Source organism: Chionomys nivalis, chromosome 3, assembly GCF_950005125.1.
Source record: "Chionomys nivalis chromosome 3, mChiNiv1.1, whole genome shotgun sequence".
In the NCBI taxonomy this organism is placed as follows: Eukaryota; Metazoa; Chordata; class Mammalia; order Rodentia; family Cricetidae; genus Chionomys; species Chionomys nivalis.
Window position 1 is genome coordinate 67,712,370 of NC_080088.1, and position 9,063 is coordinate 67,721,432.

Consider the following 9,063-nt stretch of genomic DNA (forward strand, 5'->3'; position numbering starts at 1 on the left):
GAATTTGATCAAAATGCATCGTATGAAATTCTCAAAGGTTAATAAAAACATCCTTTAAACATTTTCTGAGCTAAGTTTTTCTACACCACTCTGACTGTCGTGGAACTCAAGAGACAGAGTAGGCTTATGTCATATATGCGATAATCCTTCCAGCCCTTTCATTGCTGAACTGAAAACATCAACTCTTGCACTCAGCTTAATTAGAAATATTTTAATGGCAATCAATTTAATGTTTACATCTCTAGAAAAATCCAGTAGGGAAAACTGACTTTCTGGTAACATAAATAGTCTTTTATCTATAAAATCAATTGAATTCATGGTTAAAACATCCCTTAAGAGAACACTCCAGCACCCTGCATTATTGGTTTGTTGGCTTGTGTAGCCCTAGCTGTGTGGAGGCTGAGACAGGCCGATCATGAGTTCATGGTCAGCCTGAACTACAGAGTAAGAACCTGACTCAAGAAGAACGTGAAGTAAAAGAAAGTGAAACTGGTGCTTTCGTGACGGGCTGGTGTGAGTGCAGCACCGTACGGCACGGTCCCTTTGGGAAACATTCCACCAGTTTTTCCAGGAGTTACATTCAAAACCAGTCTGAAAGCTTTGCAATAAAACATGGGCCAATTTCTTTGCTAAGTTAGAACAGAATGCACAGAAATTGTGAACTCTAAGATAAAAAATACTAGATTTTATCAAAATAAAACAGAAATAACTGACTGAGAGGAGACATTTGCAGCATATGAAATTGTTTGTATCCAGAATATATAAAAAGCTTCTACAGCTCAACATAATCCACAACTCATTCTTTAAAACGGTCATATTTGAACAGGCATATTAAAAGTATGTCTTAATTAGGGTTGCTATTGCTGTGATGAAACTTCATGGCCAAAACGACTTGGGAAAGAAAAGATTGATTTGGCTTATGTTTCCATATCTGTCCATCAATGAAGGTAGTCAGGGAGGAAATTCAAACTTGGCAGGAGCCTGTGGGCAGAAGCTGACGTGGAGGTCATGGAGGAGTTGTTTATTGGCTTGCTCTTCATGGCTTACTCAGCCTGTTTTTTTATACCATTCGGGACCGCCAGTCCATGGGTGCCCACCTACAATGGGCTAGGCCATTCTATAATAATTATTAAGTAAGAAAATGTCCAACAGGCTTGCCTACAGCCCTATCTTATGGAGGTATTCTCTCAGTTGAGCCTTCCTCCTCTCTGATGACTATAGCTTGTGTCATATTAACATCAAAGTAGCCTACACTGTAGACCAAAGGCCAATAAGAAAAGATGATCAAGAGCTTTAGTCATTACAGCAATAAAACATTTTTAAATGTAGTATATCAACACATGTCCTTTCAAAAAGCTGTTCAGTAAACAACTACATGAATCAAATTTGGATGAAAATATTGATCAGTTTTAACAGTCATCTGATGGGGAACCTTGTTGGCCAATCATCTTTAAGAGGTCGGTCTTAGTTAAGGCGTGGCTTCGCTGGGACCCAAGGTAAAAAACGTGTACACCTCCAGGAGCTCACTCTCTCTGTGCCTTTTCCCATGCTGTGCTTGGATTTCTTGTTTCCCGTTTTGTGAGTTTTTCCACTTATAACAAATAAAACATAATTGTTTTATCCTTAGCTAGCCTTGTTATTTCAACAGTCATCTACTTCTGGTGATGATGTAAAATATTAGGAATACATTGACAAACATTTATGTTTTTCCTGCATAGTTAAATACAAACCTCCCTAATCACATACATACCTAATCCATACCTAGGCCATTTGCTAAAGAGGGATTGAACAATGTCTTCCTCCAAAACCTTGTTTGTACATGTTCATGGAAGTCTTATTTCTAATCAATTATACTGGTAGGTGACAAATTATCTACAAATAAGTGACTCTACCAATAAACTGTAGCAAGTGGAATATAAATCAGCAATAAAAAGTGAATGATTAAAATATGAAACTACTTGTGTAAGTCTGAGTGAAAGAAGCTGGACCTAAAATGCTCAAGCTGTATGATTCCATTGACATGAGTTTCTGAAGCCTTCGTGTGATCAGTGTACCAGAAACCAGAGAATGAGCCTGAGAATTTGGAGGAGTAGATGCTTCACACAGCAGCTACGAGAATTTTGAGGACTCATGGGCTTTTTCATTATCTTTATTACCATAGGGTCACAGACACCTAATAGGTAAAACTTGAATTACAGATTTTAAATTATTTGCTCTATGATTTGATATATTAAATCAATACACTATAATAAACTTGTAAAGTGAGCCGAAATAAAGTGATTGAGGCAAACTATTCATGATCTGATCTAACCTTCAAGCAATTCCTTAGAATTGTTAGAACTGATGAAGTTATGGTGAATTTTGACACAGGGACTCAGAGTCTTTAGTCAGAACAGAGAGTGGGAACTCTGCACAGTAATGTGGATTCATCAGATAGTTAAGGCATAGGTCTTGCACCACTTGCCAGATTTTAAAGGAGCAAGATGGATTGAAAGGAAGCATTTGGAAACAGTAATGAAGGTTCCCTTTCTCCATCCAGCTGCTAACCCCACCTTTGCCCTCACCTCTGGTCTCTTTCTTCACTCTTCTCTTCCTCTCCCTCCCTCTGTTCTCCTTTGCTTCTTCTACATTCTTTCCTCATCCATATTTAAGAAGGATTACATTGACTCATTAAGAGCTGGAAACACTTGATCTGCCTCCTCCTACTTCTTTCCTTTATGCAGAAAATTAGAGAGACTGAAATTTAATTCTGGAAGCTGTTGGAAGCCAATATGTATTTCTAAAGGGGCAGAATTAGGTGATCAACTTTAAAGCTTTGAAAATTCAGTCTGCCTAGAAAGTTATAATGGGAGATGAAGAGAATGATAGGAAGTAGAAAATAGTAAAATCAAAATAAAACTATAATAAAAATAATAAATGGTTGAAGGGAATAGTCCTTACTTAGTATAAATAGAAGGCTTTGAGAGACATTTGAGGCAATGGAAATTGTGTGTTGGTGGACTGAGTGCTGAGAATAAAATGATAGATGAATTATGATTAAACCATGTAATTTATGTATATGAAAATTCACAGAGAAATTTATTATTTCATACAAATAATATATATTAACCAAAATGTTGCTATCACGAAATTCATTTATGTTTCTTTGTTGAATAATGGGGTGGGTGGAGAAACATCACACAGACAATACAGAGTGAGTGCTGCCTGGATCTAGGATTCTGTGCATATATTTGGCTGGAAGCGTGTGTGCAGCAGTATGGTAGATGAGGACATGGGCTGCTGTTTACAGAGTTCTCAGTCAGTGCGAGCTATAAGTAGGGGGTAGCATATAGATGACAATGGATGCCAAAGGCAGGATGAAATTATCCAGGTTCCACCTAATGACAAAGGCAATTAATGCTGGGCTTCTCAGAACACTTGGGTCAGATAAATAATAATCCTCATCTGAGAGACAGGAAGAAATCCAAAAGAGAGTCATGCCACAGAAATGTAGACTAGAAAAATTGGGAAAAATGAAGTTGCCATCCTTTTCCTACTGTAAGTTGATATTTCTCTCCCACCCGCCAGTCCCCAAATTATCACACAGAGGTATATATTAATTGTAAATGCTCAGCTCATTGTATAATAGCTTACTACTAACTAGATCTTACATTTTAATTTTATCCAAACTCCTTATTTACACTCTTCCACGTGGTTGTAGTAATAAGAATGGCGGGGCTGGGTCCCCGGCACCCAGCCGCCCGCATGGCTAGCTTATGCCCTGAAATAATTACATGGAAACTGTATTCTTTTAAACACTGCCTGGCCCATTAGTTCCAGCCTCTTATTGGCTAGCTCTTACTTATTGATCTAACCCATTTCTAATAATCTGTGTAACACCACGAGGTGGCTTACCAGGAAAGATCTTAACCTGCCTCTGTCTGGAGTGGGAGAATCATAGCGACTGCCTGACTCGGCTTCTTTCTCCCAACATTCTGTTCTGTTTACTCCACCCACCTAAGGGCTGGCCTATCAAATGGGTCAAGGCAGTTTCTTTATTAACCAATGAAATTAATTCCTCCATCACGTGGTGGTACCTTGATTAGCATGACATGTTCATATCCTGCTCCTTCTTCATCTGGCTGGCATCTCCTGGTATTTCTTAACTCCGCCTTCCTCCTTCCCTCCATGCTTAGTTAAGTTGCCCCACCTATGCATCCTGCCTGACCAATTAGCATTTTATTAAAGCAATTAGAGTAACAAATCTTTACAATGTACAAGAGGATGATTCCCTAGCACCCCATGCACATGAATTTGGGACTACCACATTTCAGATGAGGCAAGCAAAGTGGTCAATTCACAAAGGTGAAGATCTTAGGTAGGAGAAAAAAATTGGAGAGAAACTGGAGGCCTAGAGTCTAAAGACTTGTCAAATGCAAGATAAAATAGATTTGGTTTTTACTTTTCTATGACTCCTCTCATCAGGATTAGTAGCAATGTGTATAAACTCAACAAAGAACCCAATTTAAGAAGAAAAGCTCTGCATTTTGTGAAAATTACTCAACGGTTAAGTGGGAACATCTGTGAAAATTTTTAATACTAAATTAATCTGAACGGTCCATGTACAGACAACACAGAGACTTGTCACCATCAATCAGACGTACTTACAAGGCAGTGGATAACACATTGAATAAGATAAAATTAGCCATGATAAGCAAGTTAACTAAAAGTGATCATTCAGTCGAATGTTCACTGAATAAATAAACGATCAAATGCTAGACTAGGAAGAATCTTCTTATATTTAGTGGATGAAAATGGAATTTCTCAAAAACATATCTAAAATGACAAAGGACAATAAAAACATAAACTACTATAGTAGCAGAAAACACAGAACAATATTTTTATTTCATTTAAAAGTAAAAAGTTTATCTTCCAATTTAGATTATATGACTCCTTTTCTATCAGCTTTACCATCCATTTCTAAGGGTCATAAGTTCCACAGAGGAAAGAAATTGCTAGTTGTTGATTTTTTTTAATGATTCTGAGTTACTATGACTATAATTTTCTTCTGTTGTTGCCAAGGAGTCATAAATTTCACTATATGTGTAATTTTTTGTTCTTATTTTGATTTTCATTGACAAAGTCTTTCCATTTACAGCCACTTAGTGTCACCCTATCACAACCCAAATTATAGTGTAAATTACTAAGACAAAGTACTCATTCCTTCAGCCACAGTGGAACTGCAAACTCATAGAGCAGGAATTGTCCCCTGGAGCAGTGACTAGTCAGTCTTTCATTTCCCTTCACACCAATCATTTGTGAGAATTTCTGACAAAATTAGGTGATAAGAAAACAAATATTTTACGTCTTGAACATTTTGTTGCATTTTACATTGTAAAGTTTATTTAATCAAACCAACTACTAGTATGTTTAACATCTGGATAAATACTGTGAATCTATGATTATTAATTCTGTTTAATAATCATTAATAATATTGTAAGTATCTACAGCTACTTTCTGATTAATAATGGCAAACCCTTCACTTCACGTTTTCTTCAGCCTGAACCATAACAGACAAGATACTAACAAAATATCCCTGAAGAGTTGCTTTCATGAAGGTAAAAACATATAACTAATTTCTTTATTCTGATAATGCAAGCCCCTGTGAACTGGTCCTAGATCTCTACTCAAGCCACACGGTAGCCCTTGGATGCAATCCTCAAACAGTCTTATGCATCTTGACTTTGCTTTATGTGTTCTTCAGACTTTGTCTCCAATATCTTCTCATCTACAAAATCTGCTATAAAATAGATGTCACACTTCTCTGTGAGTTTAAGGCCAGCCTGGTCTACAAAGGGAGTTTCAGGACAGGCTCCAAAGCTACAGAGAAACCCTGTCTCAAAAAAAAAAAAATAGATGTCACACTGAAAACACTCATTGTCCAGTCACCTGGCTTCTCTGGTTATTAGTTCCTAAGACTGTATCTTTTGATCCTCATGTTCTGGCACACAATGTAAACCAAAGAGGTCTACAAATCTTGATAGAATATCTCACACATCCTTGAAGAAGCAAACGATGGTTCTGTCTATATCCTTATCTTCAACTTATTGCCTCTCACATGTGTCACCTCAGGAATGTTGGTAGATGGTCTAAGTTCTATAATGGCATTTACCCTACCTGGGGAAGGAATGGCTCCATGCTAGTAAGTTATAGAAAAGCCATATGAATCAGCATGAAAAGGTGCCACAGACCAGTGACAGAGACTCAGGACACAGCGAGCATAGCTAATATGGCCTGCTCCAATAAGAAAAGCATGGCCATTTAGGTCAACTGGGGCATAGAAACAAAATAAGTTTCCTAGAGTTGTGTCTTGTCCACAATGCGAAGATAGCCAGTTTCGTAACAGATGTGAATGGTACCCATCATTAGCTATCATATAAACAATAACATGGTTAAATGCTAAACTCATCCATTATCTCTTCTTATTTTGAAATAACAAAAGAGGTCTGACTCTAAAGCATCACTGACTCTAAAGTTTATGAGGGAAAAGGAACACCAGCATCCCATCAGGAACTAGAGAGGAAAGCAACATGACAAAGGGTGAACAAACAAGAGATGAATCCCTCATGTTAGCACAAAGGTTTTTGTATAAAATCGATTTTGGAATTTAGAATCCTATACTTCAAATATTTGGTCAGAAAGGACGGTCTGTTGAAATCTGTGCAAGGAACTGCAAGTTGCAGTTTATTATGGGTTGCATAATATGGATGGCATCAATAAGCTCAGCTACTTAGTAACAGCAATGTTTATCCAATGACTTTGAAAACATAGCCAGAATACATTATTTTTCAGGAATTCAGTGATGGCCTGATTTAATAGAGCAACTTCCCCCCCTTACACACATCCAGACTAAGCATGGCTTGTCAATTATTACCATAAGCATCTGCACTTAAAGCAAATGTTTAACTCCAAGTTATGTCAAAGCACTTTTCAAAGCGATATAATTTGTGTTAAATCTGTAGAGGACTACATTTAATGGTTCATTTCAGACATGGTCTCTTAGTAGCTGGTACAATCTAGTAATGAGTGTAGAACAAAACAATGTCAAGTTTTTCCACACAGAAAGCAATAGACGCACTGTGTTCCCAAGCTGCTATTTGGTTCATCTACATGGTTTTTCTTTATAGTGGCCAGACCTTCCCATTGCACTTCAGTTTGATCTGCTTGACACTTTCTCATATTTATCTAGAATTAGCTTAAGAAAGCTTCAGCAAAAACGATCTAAAATTGAAGCTCATTTATGTCCTCTCACATCACCTGGAATGTGACATCACAGTAGGAGGGCATCTTTCTCCTTTCTCCCAATTTCTAGGACAGTAGGCTGACAATCAATCATGTAGTTAATGTCGTCACCAAATGTTTTTGAGTGTCTGCTATGGGAAGAGCATTGTTCTAGGTACTTCAGATATACAGAGAATGAAACAAGAAAACACCTCTTTATTTGTCAAGTTTCCACTCCAGAGGATGGCGAAAAACAACCAAGAGTTGTCATTCATTTGGTATTATGATTCGGCATTTTCAAAAATTCTTTGGCTCACGAAATGAATCAAGGGTGTGGGCTGGGACAATATCGTGGTCTCACATAGAGTGAGCAGGAAATACTAGCCGATAATGCAATGCCACAACAAAAGAGGCTAGGGAGAGAGTCACCTTGAGGCATGAGGGGGCAGGTTTCCAAAAACAAGAAAAGCAAGAATACTGGGGAGATTGAAAGAAAGTAAGGAACCAAAAACCAAAGACTAATAACTCAACACCTGCTAAAGCAGCAGGTGTACTAAAGTGGAAATTGCACAGAGAAGGTTGCAGAGGGCATGTAAGACTGACTCCCAAATTCATAAAACATCCCCTTAAGAGATACACAACTGATTCACTGTTGCACCAATGCTTAGTGCTGTCTTCAGTCGTGGATGGTCTCTCAGCCCCTAGAGCCTCACTCTGCTCGCTCACGTTCCATGAAGAGAGTCAACAGCTGATGTCCCTTTCTGGTTGTTCGGACCTTCTTTATGCATGCCACACACACTCATACCTTTTATTGATTCTCACTTAATCCTTTGAATTTCGGTCCTTAGCTCCTTTTGAACAGCTGGATTCTATGACCTTTAAGGACAAACATCAATATGACTTCTGAGCTTCGGGGAATTGGGGCTTTTGCTAGGCGCAGAATCCAACAGTAGTTTTCATAGTCAATAGTCACCATCCGTTTTGGTAGTGTTTCATTCTCTCTAGCAAAAAGAAGACCTGGGAAAATGAAACAGAACAGACAAATGTGTATGTGGCCAGGCTCTTGTTACATACCTATAGATCTAAGGTTCACCATGCAAGTACTTGGAAGTCCAAAGTGCACAGTTTTGTCTGTTATCACAATAGCAGTATGTGTCTTTCTTCTTCTCTCTAATCCTTCTGGGACGTTTGCTTCCTCAGATCCTTATATTCAAATGTAAGTGCATATGAACCTAAGTGACCTCATTAGCAGCAAAATCAATTGGCCGTGTTCAACTAGAGTTTCCTGTCATTAGAATTCACTGACACATGTCCATGCTCATAAGCTCAGTTAAAGAGATGTTTTAAATGATACAGCATAAATAGTAAAAATCCTGTGGGTGGCTGTTCTGCCCTGCACATTTCCTAATTGTGATTCCATATCACTGTCATGGAAGATGCTGCCACTAGGAAAAACTGGGTGGAGAGGAGATACAAGCTCTATACTAGCTTTTAAAACAGCATGTGGCTCTCCAATTACCTTCCAATAAATAGGCAAATAATAATTCAGGTCAAACGTTATTCATCATCATCATTTTTTCCACAAGACCACCCAAGCGTGCTGATCCTAGAGAGGAAATACATAGGGAGAGTACCATCTTAGGTCCCCTGAACCATGCACCCTTTAAGCGTAGCATAGAGAAGTCCCAGAAGGAGATGGATGATTAGCCTGGAGACAAAAGGAGTAATGAGCATGATTTTTCTGTCAGCAGAAATGGAGCAGTGATGCTCGCTGCATTGCTGTGCCTGTAGATTGCATCTCTA